Source organism: Elgaria multicarinata, chromosome 3 (genome assembly GCF_023053635.1).
Source record: "Elgaria multicarinata webbii isolate HBS135686 ecotype San Diego chromosome 3, rElgMul1.1.pri, whole genome shotgun sequence".
Lineage (NCBI taxonomy): Eukaryota > Metazoa > Chordata > Lepidosauria > Squamata > Anguidae > Elgaria > Elgaria multicarinata.
Window position 1 is genome coordinate 144386138 of NC_086173.1, and position 16518 is coordinate 144402655.

The window sequence follows — 16518 nt, forward strand, 5'->3', positions numbered from 1 at the left end:
TTTGAAAGCAGCCTCACTTTAAAGGTCTGTCCAGTCTAAGTCAGATTTAAAGATCAAAACCTGTAAGAAGGGAGAGCAGGGAGGAGTCTTGGAATTTCCTACGAGCAGTGAGCAGACAGAGCAGGTACATAGGACACCTGGTCAATCTTCCCCACAAAGGAGAGATATACTGTATTTCTCTTCGAATTACAGTTATTATTTCTAAATATCCATATATATAAGTTCCCTCTTTTGTCCTCCTTTTTGGCAATGCATTTCCTCTTTTTTGGAGATTCATAAGTGGACACCACTGCCTCCATACAAGACCCAGTAAGTGTCTAGCAAGAAAGCAAGATAGAAGCCTGATTCACATGTAACAGCAATCCAGACTATGGCTTGAGTATGGGTTGTTGTTGAATTGTGAGCTATTGTTGAATTGTGGGTTGTCATTATGTGTGAAACTTGCATTCAGGTTTAACTATGGGTTGTTAACTATGAACATCCCAGGAAGAGAGCCCCTGGTTTGTTGGTAGGTTGTAAACTCTGGGTTGTTCATGGTTAACAACTCATAGTTAAAACATAGTGCAGGGTTCACACATAATGACAACCCACAATTTAACAACCCATGTTCAACCTGTCAGAGAATGGGCAGGGTCAGAGAATGGGCAGGGTGGCTGGGGAGGTGGTGGGTTTAAAAACAAATAATTTTTAAACTTTTTTTTTATCCCACCCTCCTTTTGAGAGCCCAGGACAATGTACATGATTATACCCCCTCCATTTATCCTCACAATACCATCATGAAGTAGGCTAGGCTAAAAGATCACCCAGTGCACTTTGTGGCTGACTGGGGATTTGAACTCAGGTCTCCCTGATCCTAGTCTGGCAGTTTTTGATTCACAGTGCAAAGGAGAGTTCTTTTTATGTGTCCCATCCCTACATCTCCCCCACTGCAGTAGCAGTGAAGTATATGGGGTTCCTTTAATGCCCTTTAAAATTGTTTTAAAGTTTTAAAACAATGTAAAGACTTTACATTGTTTTAAGTTTTAATCGTAAAGCACTTTGGGGACTCTATTTAGCCCAAAAGATGACTCATACATTTATCAATAAAAACAATTTAAAAAAACACCTCTTCTCACTTGGTCTGTGCTGTGGCCTGTTGGTCCTCTCTGAAAGATATTTGGCAAGAGAGAGGATGGGATGGGGAGTCAGAGACAGTAGAGAAAGGGGAAATAATTCTACTCCGACAAAATTTTTAAACATAACAAGTACTGAGAATACTGCAGCATTGTCTGCAAGTTACTGGAAGGGAGCAGTGTTGCAGTAAGTTAATGCATGGGAATTTTTATTATAGCTAACCTTAGGATCTCTGTAGCCTACAATGTGGTTTCCTGTGATTTCTTCTTTTTGCTCCTCCCTGACATCCACCATTGCTGGGAAGACAAGTGTTTACTTTTGTGACTGCCTATGTAACGGAACACAAATTGAACTGAACAAACTCCTTTTAAAACTCTATGCTGTACCTGCATTGTAAATGCAAGAAGATTTGTGAGTAAACTGTTTTTCTCTCTTTCACTGAATGAGAGTGTGCTCTCTCCTTTACTAAAGCTGAGACAGCCTGTGGGGCTGGTAAACACTCATTCTGTTTTGCTGTTTGTTTTTACTCTGCTAATTACCTTTCTAACAGGAGGCATCAATACTAAGTAATCCCATCAAGGAGAAAAGTATAAAGAGTACGGTGGCCGTGGGAAAGAGGGCTGAGGGTGGAGTTTCTCCCCAGCATCCCACGCTTGTACGAGAGGTCTGAGCGAACAAAGAAAAATGAGGATTTTGATTGGTGCCCCATGATCATTTGATTCCCTTGCTTGAAGGGTTCCGCTGCCCAATGGTTTCTGCTACAGCTGTCCTGAAACAGTTAAAACTCCTTCCTCTAACCATGAGGGACAGCAAACGCTGTGACAATGGCATTTCCCTGCAATAGTAGCAGCATTTCTGGGAAAGATGCCTGCGCCCCCTGCAACAACGACTAAGAATAGCTGTGCAGTTTATATTGTACAATAAAGAGTCTGACTTCAACTTCAACTCTGGACTTGAACTCCCTACCTTCCCATGTTTTGCAACCACATCTGGCTTGGGGGACATAATGACAGTGTTGCTGCGTTTTCTCTCCCTACTTCTGTGCTAAAACAAGAGCCGTGTGAAGCTCCGACAGGGCAGGGCAAAAAAAGAAAAGAAAATGAAGAACTGCCTAATTTAACAGGATTATAGTCCCTCATAAATGCAAACAGCAGAAGGTTTCTTCTTCTAACCCTCTCATCAAACTGTCTTTTGCTGGGTGTTTTCCTTTTGGTCTCAGGGCTTTTGATGAACTAATTAGCCCACCCAGCCTGAGACAGCCCTTCCTTGTCTTCTATTTTGCCCCGTACCATTTTTAGTCTTTAGAAGAACTGTAAGAAGCACAAAATCTTTGGGCTAACACTACATTAAATCCAGAGCGTAGAGCTGATCTTTTTTTCTTTTTTTTACTTTAGTGTACACGTGCAGGACCCTGATCAACATTAGGACAACCGTGCATGGGGAGTGGGCGGTGTAAACCTTCCCAACCAGCCATTCCCCACGTCACCAAAAGGGCTCTTTAGACATAGAAACAAAATTGGAGGGTCACGAGTCATGTCGTCGTCTAAAGAACCCATAAACAATCGTGAGTAGGCAATAACGAGCACACAACAAATGCCTCATGTAGAAAAGCTCATAGTATCCTTGCAACAGAAGTACTGAGGGGAGGCACATAAATGCCCACCCATAACAAACAAGTAACAACTACAATAAATATTGCCCAGAGAAGCTCTTACCCATATCAAAGGGCTATATGCCATGTTAAATGTATGGCACGTAGTTGATCTAAACTTTTTTTAAAAAATATTGTAAGCGTGTGAGTGTTCGATCCGTATCGAATCATAGAATCATAGAGGTTGTGGGCTCTCCCACACTACAGGCATTCAAGAGGCAGCTGGACAACCATCTGTCAGGGATGCTTTAGGGTGGATTCCTGCATTGAGCAGGGGGTTGGACTAGATGGCCTTGTAGGCCCCTTCCAACTCTGCTGTTCTATGATTCTATGAATAGTAGAGTTGGAAGAGGCCTATAAGGCCATCGAGTCCAACCCCCTGAGTGCAGGTAAGGAGGTTAACCTTTCCCAAACACCTGCTGCCCCCACAAAAAATTGCCCCCTAAAGAAAGGGAAAAAACACTAAAGTAAAAAAGAAGAAGAAGAAGAAGAAGAAATTAGGATTAGCTACATACTACGCATTTAATGTAGCATGTAGTTTTGCCCAAAGTCTAACTCTAGCTGGGAAAGCTACTCTTGCTTCCATGCTCTGTAGCAGGGGTGTGCACAGACTTCAGACCTATGAATCTACTTTTTGGTTTTTTCCTAGAACTAGAGATCCAACCATAGCGTGGTGCAATAAGCATACACTTAGAATTAAAGAATTCTGGACCAAGGAATTCGTTTTAAGTACCAGAACTGAAAGGAGTTCACAGAGTCTTCCTGTACAAAAATCCAGGTTACCCCAAGCTTTCTTCATTTCAGCTGTATAATTTAGGCTGGAGTGACATTTTGTTGCTATTGTCAAGCAACTGAGAATCAGAAATTCTTGCTGATCTACAGCAAATCACAATGAGATCTAGGACTATTTTTTGCCCCCTCCTGCTTTATACTCTGATTAAGAGCTTATGTGTGTAGCTCTGTGAGTCTTTGCAGGAAGGTTTTCTTTTATCATGTCAAAGAAGTGCAAATGGTTTCAGGTTGAGGAGAGAGAAGCATTCACAGGGTTCTTCAAGCCTTTCCTTCCCAGTTGTATGCTCAAAATCATCACCTCACCTCTCCCCACCCCCACTGATGCTTCTCTCACCAAGGGGTAAAATAAAATGCAGGGTCCCATCCTGTAGCTAGAAAAACAAAAAAACAGCGGTGCTACTCCATCTCATCCTCTACTGCTTTGCAGACTAAACAGTCCTGATGCTTTTACTTCCCCTTTGTACAGACACCCACTCAGATGCTTTCCATCAAGTTTTCTTGACCTCTCTGTAAGCTAAGCTCCCCCCATCTCCTGCTTTGGCAGAAGGTTTGTGTTGTAACAGCTGGTGGCATCCTGTCCCAGGCAAGGGTGGAAAAGCCTTGCATCTCCCCTCTCCACTTGTCATGTAAAATGCCTTAAGGTTCTCCCCGTTCCACTACTGGAACATAGGTAGGGTGGCCCTATGGAAAGGAGGACAGGGCTCCTGTATCTGTAACAGTTGAATAGAAAAGGGAATTTCAGCAGGTGTCATTTGTATGCATGCGGCACCTGGTGAAAGTCCCTCTTCATCACACCAGTTAAAGCTGCAGGAGCCCTACTGTTAAACATTCAGGAGCCCTCATCTCCTTTCCTTATGGCCACCCTAAACATAGGAAGCTAACTGGCAGCAATGGCTCTCCAGGGTTTCAGGCAGGAGTATTTCCAGCCATACCTGGAGATGCCAGGGATCGAACCCGGGACCTTCTGAATGGAAAACAGATGCTCTACTAACTGAGCTATATAGTCCCTCCCTAAAGCATGTCTGGTAACCTGCAGCCTTTGATTTCATTTAATGTGGCTCTCAGGCCTAATTTCAAAAGTCCTCTGCAAGCAATGTAGCTCAGACCTCCAGCAAGAGCTATCTGTCCCTTCCTCCAGCAGCCGACTGAGCAGGAAGGAAAAGAGAGGAAGAAAAAGAAAAGGGGGTGGCAGAAATAAAGAAAATGAGTGCCCCCTCCATTTTGGCTCTGGCCCTGGCCCCAGCTGGCTCCTCCCTCACCCACCACTAACATTCACCCTGTCTCCAATAGATGGCTGTTTTCACGGCACTGAGTTGTGCACAGCTCTTCCACCAAACCCCACGGTATCGCTGGTGCAGGGTGGCAGCAAGTAATCTAGATGAAGGGAGGCCATGTGGGCTTTCTGGTGGCCATTAGACTTCCTGGGCCCACCCCCTACCCTCTGCCTGGGTGGACACTGACCAATCAGGGGTCACCATCCACCTGATCATGCCTCCGCTGTAACTCTGGAGAGAGAATAGACGGCATATGTGCCATACTTGCCTCACTCTGGAGAAAGAGTCGGAGTAGATTTCTGAATTTTTTTATCTGTAGCTTCGCCGGAAATTGACGCAGTGCCACCGCACACCCATCCCGGGGCTTTTTGTGCGTTTAGACAGCCCCCCTCCCCCTTGAGAGAATACAGCCCTGAACAGGGAGGGAGAAGTTCCATACTCCTGGCCTAAAGGGAATATTGTTGGTGGCACAAAATTTAAAGTTGCGTGGTCATTGTATGACGTTCCAAACCAGAGAAATGCCAAGGCAAAAAGATTTAATTAAAACTGTGTTCCAAAAGCACTCAGCAGCCCAATTCAAAGCACGTTTAAACAGAAGGAAGCTCCTTTGACTTCAGTAAACGTTACACAGCAAGCCTATGTAACATTTACTCAGAAGTAAGTCTCAGTGTGTTCAACGCATCTTACTTCCAGCTTGAATCCTGACTAATTGTCCTTTTCTTATTGCATTTATGTTTAGTTCACTTTATTCACATCTATCCCAAAGTACATTTGAGGCAACGTATAATCAAACCAATATCAAAACAAGAATCTACCTGGAAAAAGACAAGAGCTTGAAAGAGGCATTCGCTTTAAATAAGACTGAAAGCTTATCAGTGGGATTCACAGCAGCACACATCGGGCTCCCAGAAAGCCTCCCATTCAGGCACTGGCCAGGCCGAAACCTGCTTAGCTTGAGCAAGGGAGCCCTTCAGACAACAGCCCTGAAAAGAGTTCAGCTTTGCTCTTATTCCGTTATCAAGCTGGATACTGCAGAGCATCAAGGCCAGAGCAAACCTTCCGGTGTGGATTGCAGCCTGCGCTGGGAGAGCATCAGGGCTACTAGACCCAGCTGCATCCTGCCCAGCTTCCCATAAGCACTCCTTAAGGAAGCAGCAAGAGGCTGCTGGTCAGCAGCTGTTTCCGCTCTGTGTTCACGTCTGTTTCTTAGACCTGAAATAGACCTGGACTTAGGGTGGCCAGATGCAAGAGAGGACAGGGCTCCTGAACTTAATAGATTTGTAGACGAGAGCATTTCACTGACACTTGCTGAATTCCCTTCTTCTATACAACTGTTATAGGTGCAGGAGCCCTGACCTCTCTTGCACCTGGCCACCCTATCTGGATTATTGATTACCCTTTTATAGCAATCAATAATCCAGGCAGGCAGGCCTATCATCTGGGGTTTACCCAGCCCCTAACCCAGCCTTCCCCAAGCTGGGAGTCCTCCAGATGCTTTGGGTTTCACCCATCAACCCCAGCCAAGATGGACAATGAATAGGAATGGGGAAGGCTGCCCTAACCAGCCCTTGTGTAATTCAAGTCCTATGGGGAGGGGCCACAGCTCCGTGGCACCTGCTTTGCATGAAGAAGATCCCCCGTTCAATTCCCAGTTTCTCCAGGTAGGGCTGAAAATCCCTGCCTGAAACCTTGGAGAGCTGCTGCCAGTCAGTTTCTACAATACTGGGCTAGATGGGCCCATGGTCTGACCTAGTATAAGGCAGCTTCTTATGTTCCTATGTATCAGTACTTTCCTCCATCTCAAGTGAGGCCTCAGTACTGCAAGGACTACTAACCTACCCAAGCCTCTAATGGCATCTTACACATTAGCCATCTAATAGCATTTTACACAACCGTGCATTAGCCCATGTATTATTTGTTGGTTGTTTAAACTCCCAACAAGACATGACACTCAGGTTCGGACAACACAACAAGCCATGGCCAGGCACTGATTATGCAAATTGTGTCCAACATGGGCCACAGCTCACAATGAGCCACCATGACTTGTGTAAGCCATGTAGAAGAGGAAATCTCAAGAAGTAATGCAGCTTTTCTTTCCCCTATGGGATAAGCTGCTTCTGCTCAAATTCTCTCTTTCGAGCATTTACATCAGCTTACCCCATCGGGGTGCCCTCCAGATGTGTTAGACCGCAACTCCCATCATTTCCATGCAGGCTGGGAATGATGGGAGTTATAATCCAACATATCTGGAGAGCACTCGGTTGGGGCAGGCTGCCTTAAATTAAACAATACACACACAGTCTTGAGTGCAGGCCAATGGCCTATTTAACATTGGCAATGCAGCTCCTACGCAGAAAACTTTCCTATTCCCCCACCCCTTGTTTTATGCTCCATTTCTCTCATTAGCCACTCAGAGGGCTTGTTCAGAATGGCTGCATTGATGTGATCCTCCAATCTGAACAATACTTGTCCCTGTGCACTCTCTTCTCCCTTCACATGTGTGCTATAACACATTACTTCTGCTTTTGCCCAAGCCATTGGTTTCCAGGAAACCTGGATTGCAACATTTGATCCTTGTTTGCAGGCAAAACATGGTTTGATCAAACCAAAGTTTGCCATATTCAGACTTTGGGCCTATTCAAATGACACGCTAAACCATGGTTAGGCTGCTAAGACTTTTGCAGCAAATGGTTAGTGAGCATGTTTAAACTGCAGTTATGTAGCCACCATGGTTAGGAATGATTCACATGACATGCGAAGTCATGGTTCACATGACACGCTAAGCCATAATGTTTAGCTTGACCACCATGGCTTAGCGTGTCATCTGAACAAGGTCACAGTGGCAAACCATAGACTGATCAAAACAGGAAGTCATGTATTGAGCCCCTTGTGTTGGGGTTCTAAGAAGGGTGCAGGCATGAGCCTCATTTTCGATCGGTTGGGAGGATTGTCTGAACGCAGTCACTATAGCTTCTTCTTTTTTAAACTATCCTATCTGCACCCATTGAACGATCATGTCACAAACAGAAGTCACAAACGATCTCAATAGCAATGGTAGCAACAGCAAAAGGAACAGTCACATTTAAACAGCAACATTGCCATTTGAAAGCTGGGTTCTTTGCCATCGAACTGCAAGAAGGAGTGAAGACATCAGATTACCCCGTAGCCAAAAGCTTATGAAGGTGTGGTCATTTGCCAAAAACATTTTAGCATCTTGACACTGAAACTTTCCTCATCTACAAAAACTCAATGTAACTACATTTGCTTGTTTGTTTTCCTTTTAATAAGGGGAAAATGGAAGATGCTGAATCTTACATGACTCAGAACAAACTTACCTGACTGCTATAGGCTCGGTCTGGTAGTACTCCACAATCTATGCAATGGCAGCAGTAGAATGTCTGCTGGTGAACTGTTTAGAGCTGCAGCCAGAAATCTGTGGAATACCTGGAGATCAGGCAACCTTAAAAAAAAATGGGGTAGAGGAATAAAGTTAATCTCCTACTGCCTGGAAGTAGTCAGTATATGTTGTACATAAATGTCCCTATAATGCATAAAGACCTCTAGGATTGTGGGCTGCAACCCCAAGATGTTGCATTTCCTTTTAAATATGATGAGGCCATGGGATGTGGTCATGACTAGAGATGTAAAGGTCTGAAAAAAAACCAGAAAAATTTGGGGGGAGGGGACGGTTTTTTCTGTGTGTTTTTCCAAAATAATTGGGAAAATTGGGAAAAAATGAAGAAAAAATGGATTACGGGATGTTTTATTTTAGCATGATGAGTAAAATGTTTAAGACAAGGTGTTCAGTTATTTACTTCTCCAAATAATTTCTAAAAACTATGTGCAATATTAGATTATTACAATTTCTGTGCACCGAGGACAAGCAAGTCCTAGGTTGCAAGCTCTCAAATGCAAGAGCAAGATGCATTTCTGCCTCTAGGGGGCACTGCCACTGAAGCAGAGACTGAAACTGATAGTGATAGCTATAGCTCAGGAAATGAGTCTGATTAAATTTCATGCATATTCATTGGATCTTGGTCCCCCCTTTTTCTCAGTTCTTTTTATGGGAATGGGTACTTTATGTCCGCTTGACACTGTGGAGGACTAGTGGAGACATAAATAATTTTCTTTGTTACTAATGTTGATGGTTTCCTCTGTTGTTGTTTTAAATTATTTTTTGCCCGCTCCTCATAAACTGGCAAAACCAAAGAGGTTCCTTACAGTTCAGGTGTTCCTAACAGTTCAGGAGCTGTACATTCAGTTTGTAATAATTGTTTGAATACACTGTACTTTTAATATACCAAATGTAATAATTTTATGCCAAACCAACTTGGACATAATTACATTTTATGTTCCTAATTACATTTTTACTTTCAATCTGTAAAAAGTGCTAATACTGCATTATTTCAATTTTTCTGAAAAATTCTGTTTTTTTCTGAAACCCCCCAGGAAAAGAAGCATGTGCTATAACACATTACTTATGCTTTTGCCCAAGCCATTGGTTTCCAGGAAACCTGGATTGCAACATTTGATCCTGGTTTGCGGGCAAAACATGGTATGATCAAACCACGATCAAACCAAAGTTTGCCATATTCAGACATTGGGCCTATTCAAACGACACGCCAAGCCATGGTTAGGCTGCTAAGCCTTTTGCAGCAAATGGTTAGTGAGCAAGTTTAAACTACACTTTCCAAACACAGATGCAGAATTCAGAGCATCACAGAATTCTAAGTGACAGGCTGGTGTTTGGTCAAAGATGCTCACTAAGGTCAGATCTAGACTAGAGATGGGCTGGAAATTCTCCTTTGGGAACTTATGGTCAAACAGGGTGGGGTGGTGGTGAAGAGAGGTCGGAGGCAAAATGGAGGCTGGGAGGATTCCAAGAGGTATCGTGCACTCCTCCCCCAAGTATTTCTGACCACCCCATTTGGGACCGCAATACCTGATGGAACGCCTCTCCCGACATGAAGCTACTTGTACACTGCGCTCAACATCTAAGGTCCTCCTCTGAGTGCCTACTCCGAGGGAAGCTTGGAGGATGGCAACAAGGGAGAGGGCCTTTTCGGTGGTGGCCCCCTGACGGTGGAATGATCTCCCCGATAAGGCTCGCCTGGCGCCAACATTGTTATCTTTTAGGTGCCATTTAACAACGCTAAGTTTGTTTTTTAACGGACCCCAGAACTATTGTTTTTAAATGGATATTGTTGTTTTTATACTGTTGTTTTTTATGTTTTTAAATTTTGTATACTTTTTAAATGTTTACTGTTTTTAACTTTTGTAAACCGCCCAGAGAGCTTCGGCTATAGGCGGTATATAAATGTAACAAACAAATAAATAAATATAAAATAAATTTTCCACTTTATCAGCTTTCAGTCACAGTATATTAAGATCCTATATTACACAGATTCAGTACTTGCTCCCCTAAAAATGTGCTTTGCCTCCTCCACTTCTATACCTTTCAATTTTCAGGGGTAAAGGCAGAACTCACCAAACTGGTGTGGTGCTCCTCCTGGTGGCTGCCATATCCCGCCCCCCCCCCCCGAAAAAAGCCCCCAGAACAATACTGCATGATGACATATAAAGGCTCAGACCAGGACTCATGGACAGGAAAAAAAAAAGAGTGGGGGCCTCCATTTTTCCACTCACGGCAACACAGGCGTTTGGGGCGGGGGAATAGTAGCAGCCAAATGAAAGGAAGACAACACAGGAAACTGGGTTTTGCCCTCACCACACCTCGAATATCACTGCCTCCCCTGAAAATCCCAAGGCACGCCCTCCATATTCCAATGGGGCCTCAAAAGTAGGAAGCCATTTTCGGCCTACTTTAATCTAGACCCTGCCCTCCCTGGCTTCTGACCTATGCAGCAGTACAGCAATGAATTGTGACTTTTTATCTTTTCTTTTCTTTTCTTTTCTTTTGCTTACCATCTGGACTGCCTGGGCTTCATTTCTCTTCTCAGTCAATGAACCTCAAGCTGTAAAAACACAATACGCAGAATGTAAAGAGAACGTATTTTCTTAGGCAACGCAAACGCAATTCACTCTGAGCCTACAATCAGGACTTGCCTGTTCCAGCTCCGCACAGGAGGCCTGCCGCTTTGATATGTGTGGCTGGGGCATGGTAGGCGGAAATGACATCACTTATCACAACATGATGAGTTCCTCGGAGGAAGGGTGAAGGGGGGATGTAAGAAATGAATGGACCAAGGGACCCTCTTGCTCACACACAGGGAGACAGCTTCCCTCAGTGCAACCAGGGCCAGCGTCAGAAGCAGGCATTGTGGGGCACATGCCAAGGCCCATTTTCCTACAAGGGGGCCACTGTCCATCCCCGGAGCCTCCTAGCCCTGCTGCTCCCTCCTCCTTGCTGTCACTACCTGTTCCTTCCCTTCTCTGAGCATGCAAGCAGGGACCATGGGGGCTGTCTTCAAGGCGCCGGATTGGCTCCGCCTCCCTCCTTAACCCTGTGCTTTCCCTCTCCTGGGGTGGCATCAGGTAATCCCAACATGGAGGAGAGAGAGCGGGCTTTCTGGGTGGCCATCTGGGTCCCAGAGCCTCCCCTGCCCCCTCCTGGTGGAAGGCGACCAACCACTGGTTGCTGTCCACCAGGCTCCTTCCCTGGGTTGGCCTTGGATTAGCCATGGAGAAATGTTACATGGCAGAAGTGCCATGTTGATATTGCTCCTTTGGGGGGAAAAACACGGGGTAAATCCCCGACTTTTTCAAAACGCAGCATCGTGGGGAAGCCCAGTGGTGGCTGTGAAGCTGTGCCTGTGTTGTCTGATCGGGCGCAGATCCCCAGCCACCCTGGGGCTTTCCCCGCATGTAGACAGCCCCTGCCTTGTGCTCTCCCGCTGCGTGGCTTTTACAGATTGGGTCCAGAGCGAAATTGCGCACAAGTGGGCAGCAGAGGCAGAAGTAGGAGGGGGCAATGTGAACATTTTGCCCAAGGATCCCCAAAATCCAGAGCTGACCCCGAGTCATCATTGTGGCCCAGAACATTATGAACTCTAAAACGCGAGTATTGGCAGATGAGACTGAGCAGGCAAATTCACAGGAGATAGACCTACCAAATGGATGCAAGCCATGATCAATCAAAAGGTGCATCCATGACTAAAAAGTAAAGGCACTTCTGACTGATGGATGTTGGAAGCATCAGGAAGCATCACCCTGGCTGTGAACCTCCCGAAGTGTCTAGCTGGCTTTTGCTGGGAGACTGAATTCCGGAACTAAATAGGCCTTTGGTCTGAAGTGACATGTTAGGAATGGTTAAGTCCTTTATATAAATCAATGCATCAGCCCAGATTGGGAATACTGTGCCCAGCTCTAGCCACTCTGTCTGATTTATAGAGCAGAAAAAGGTGCAGAAAAAGCAACAAAAAGGATCAAGGATTTTGAGCATATTCTCTGTGAGCGAAGTTTAAAGCATTTGTGAGTTTTCAGTTTAGAAAAAATATTACTGTGCAGGGGGAGGCATTACAAAGGTTTACAAAGTTATGTGGAGAGGGAATAAATACACAGAAATACAGATTGATTGGGAGGTGAATTTTAAAAAAAAATGTAATAATGAATGCATGAATGACCAAAGACTACACACACACACACACACACACACACACACACACACACACCTTACATCAGAGCAATGTTGTAAACCCAGAATGTGAATATTAATTTTTTTAAAAACCGTGAGCACAACATATAATTAACTTCTAGAATTCACGGCAACAGCATATTGTGATGACCACAAGCTGAGAGCGCTTTAAACAGAACCTTTGATGTTTAAATTCACTAAGATGGCACTTTGTTTTAACTGTTTTTACATTATATATTGTTTTAACTTGATTCAAGGTTTAATTTGTTTTTAACTGTGCATATTTATTGTTTTATACTGTATGCTTTTATCTGTACGCCGCTCTGAGATCTTAATGATAAAGGGCGGGATATAAATGTTTTAAATAAATAAATAGAGTGCTTTAAACTATGACCCAGTTCATGGTTCCAAACTGCCAGCCATGCCTCTTCTCAGTTATTTTATTCCATTCCCCCACCCCCCTTAACCTTCCGCCTCCACACTCAGACAATATTCAGTGGCCACTGTGCTGTTTGGGGGTTTTCTCCCCTTTATACACTTTTTTGGTACTTCTACAAACCTTGGCGTTCCCTCACGCCCTCTGACATCTCCCCTCTTGTGTGTGGATGGTGCCATTCGGCTGCATAAGCGACAGCATTCGCACCCTGAACATCTGAAATAGAGGGGATGGTTGCCAGCAAAACCTTCCTTATTCCTCTGAATATCAGACACTAGAGGACAAAGGAAAGGAAAGGGCTGCCTTCATACCTTCCTCCTAAGTTTCCCAGAAGCATCTGGTGGGCCACTGGGGGGAAACAGGGTGATGGACTAGAAGGACCTTTGGCTTAATCTAGGGTTCTTCTTACATCTTCATGTCCCAGGAAGGGAATTCTTATGTTCAAAAACAACACAGCCTTCTGGCACCTTAAAGACTAACAAATTTATTCTGGCACCAGCTTCCGTGGAAATGCTCCACTTCATCAGATGCATCAGTGTCCACAAAAGCTTGTGATAGAATAAATGCGTTGGCCTTTCAGATGTGGCAAGGCTCTTCCTTGTTTTGGCTGAAACAGACTAGCACGGCTACCCCTCTGGAAATGTTCTCATCTTCAAGTCTCATAACCCAAGCCAGCCTTCTGGTGCCCTCCAGATGTGCTGGACTGCAATTACCATAATTCCCAGCTAGCTGGCTGGGAATGATGGGGGTTGTAGTCCAACACAACTAGACGGCACTAGGATGGGGAAGGCACATAGTCCAAACAGACCGACGGATCGCTGACTAGAGCATCGTAGCCGCCTTCTTGCGAGTCAGACCATGGGTCCATCTAGCCCAGTATTATTGCCACTGACTGGCTGCAGCGGCTGTCCCGTGTTTCAGGCAGGTTTTTTCCTAACCCTGCCAGGGGAGGCCGGGGATTGAACCAGAGACCTTCTGTCTGCAAAGCAGGTGCTCTACCCGAGCTGCGGCCCCTCCCATAAAATCACACCAAAGGCGGGTAAGCTGAGCCCAGCTGCACAAAGGCTAGGCCAGGCCTGTGAAACAATACAGGGAGCGTCTCCGTTGCCAGAGTCAAGTTTTGGCTAGTCTTCTGCTTCACCTTTCCAAAGGAGGAGAAGAGAGAGACAGAAAAGATTCTCTGCTCCCTCAGCCCCAGGGGAGAGGATTCTGTTGGCATGGTGACAGTCGGCCCTCGCTTCCTTTTAACTAACAGGAATAAAAATGTTTTGTTCTCATTAAGGAAAAATAGAGCTGCATTCCTGATTGGTGAGTAATGTCTCTGCCCCTGAGTTAATCTCCCAAAACATTGTGGCAGCCTGGAACTGCTTCCAGCTCAACCCACTCCACCACTTTCTCCTGAGCCTCTCCAGATATTCTGAAGAGGACAGTCTTCCTATCCACCCCGCACCTCCACCTCCAGCCAGGGTCAGGCCCACAGCCTCCCACCCCACTTCATGCCAGGTATTTCCTCAGAGTGTCCAAGTGGGCATGCGATCATCAAGCTGGTTGGGGTAGTTGGTTGCATGCAATTCATCAACTCTCACTTGTGCTAGGCCAGCCTTCCTCAACCTGGGGCGCTCCAGATGTGTTGGACTGCATCTCCCAGAATGCCCCAGCCAGCTGGCTGGGGCATTCTGGGAGTTGTAGTCCAACACATCTGGAGCGCCCCAGGTTGAGGAAGGCTGTGCTAGGCGAATATATTAGCAAGACTCGTTGTTTTCAGCAGGTTTTGGGGTTGCTGTTGTTTTAATTATAGGCCTATAAGCCAGTCATTTTCAAACATTTTACCTTCAGGGAAAGCTTTCTACATTCCCCTTGCATACTGAAGCACCAACCACAAACTCTTGCATGTTGCAAAGGATTCTGGGGCCATGTTCTAGGACGCATATGAATTCAAAGTACACCCTAGAATACACACAACGCACAACACTCTTCTGCGACTGCATTAGTGTTGACCTGGACAGTCTCAGGTGACAAGCTTTGGCTCAAAATCGGAGTGGTTGTCAGTTTTGCAGCAGTGGCTGCGAGGAGAGCTCATCCTGAAAGCCCCTCAGAGTTAGGGTGACCATATGACCAGATTTGCCCTGATTTGCCCGGGTTTTTGATGGCAAATCTGGGAGGGGGGAGGGGAAATCCAGATTTCCCCCCCTAAAGAGCAGCTCTAATGGGAATTAACAAAAATGTTTATAACTCCGCCATTTTTAAAGATAAAGACATGAAACTTGGCACAATGGTAGCTCTTAGGAAGGGCTTTAGTCATACCAAATTTGAAACAGATCCGTTCATCCATTGATTTTTTAGGATTTTTTTTAAAATTGAGGTTTTAAAATTATTATTTTTTAAACTGTCATTTTTAAAGATAAAGAGCTGAAAGTTGGCACCATGATAGCTTTTAGGTAGAGCTTTAGCCATACCAAATTTGAAACAGATCTGGGGCCAGTAGCAAACCCTGTTAACAACAACAGCAGCTTGCAATGAGTGAAGATAGAGTCAGAAAAGATATTTGAGGGAAGGGGAGAATGTAACACACAGAGTATAGCGAAAGCTTCAAAGTACAGCAAAACCTACAAAAGTAGGAGTGAGTGAAGTTAATTTCAGATACATTGAATCTCTCACTTGTTCTTTATTTCAGTGATTTTAACATTAAGATGTTATGTAGAACAGATTTGTCTTAAATGTGTGCTGTAAAATCAGACATGTGACCAAGGCTATGTTCGGGTGGGCACGCCCCCTTGGTACTGGACACGCCCCCTTGGGGGCGACCATGTTGTCCTCCTTTTTGGTTTCCAAAATATGGTCACCCTACTCAGAGTTGCACATTGCAGGGGAAAGATCAGTAGTGCTGAGCAAGCAATCTTTCAGGGAAGCTTATTTGCCATTACAGACCTTCCCACTGCCATTACTCCCCACCACCACCTCTACCAAAATATGTCCCCTAGGAACCCCCAGTTAAAAATCGACTGACGATCAGATTCTGCAAATCTTAGTTTTCCGGGGAGCTAAGTTGTGTTGTGATGCCCTTTGCGAATCCAAGGCTGGTGTTAAAATCGCAGGAAGAAACATTAACAATCTCAGATATGCAGATGACACCACTTTGATGGCTGAAAGCGAGGAGGAGCTGAGGAGCCTTATGACAAAGGTGAAAGAAGAAAGTGCAAAAGCTGGGTTGCAGTTAAACCTCAAAAAAACCAAGATTATGGCAACCAGCTTGATTGATAACTGGCAAATAGAGGGAGAAAACGTGGAGGCAGTGACAGACTTTGTATTTCTGGCAGCAAAGATTACTGCAGACGCTGACTGCAGCCAGGAAATCAGAAGACGTTTACTTCTTGGGAGGAGAGCAATGACAAATCTGGATAAAATAGTTAAGAGCAGAGACACCACACTGACAACAAAGGTCCGCATAGTTAAAGCAATGATATTCCCTGTAGTAACCTATGGCTGCGAGAGCTGGACCATAAGGAAAGCTGAGCGAAGGAAGATAGATGCTTTTGAACTGTGGTGTTGGAGAAAAATTCTGAGAGTGCCTTGGACTGCAAGAAGATCAAACCAGTCCATACTCCAGGAAATAAAGCCAGACTGTTCACTTGAGGGAATGGTATTAAAGGCAAAACTG

General features: G+C 44.9%; 1 protein-coding gene across 1 annotated transcript in view; it reads right to left on the reverse strand.

Annotated features, from left to right (window-relative positions):
* The window catches only part of PLXNB1 (plexin B1), a 146066-nt gene that overhangs the window by 107379 nt on the left and 22169 nt on the right, over positions 1-16518 (reverse strand). The window contains exons 2-3 of the mRNA XM_063122145.1: positions 10756-10805; positions 8166-8290 (exon numbers count right to left, since the gene is read on the reverse strand). The gene's annotated coding sequence lies outside the window, so the exon portion shown is untranslated. The remainder of the gene's footprint in view (positions 1-8165; positions 8291-10755; positions 10806-16518) is intronic.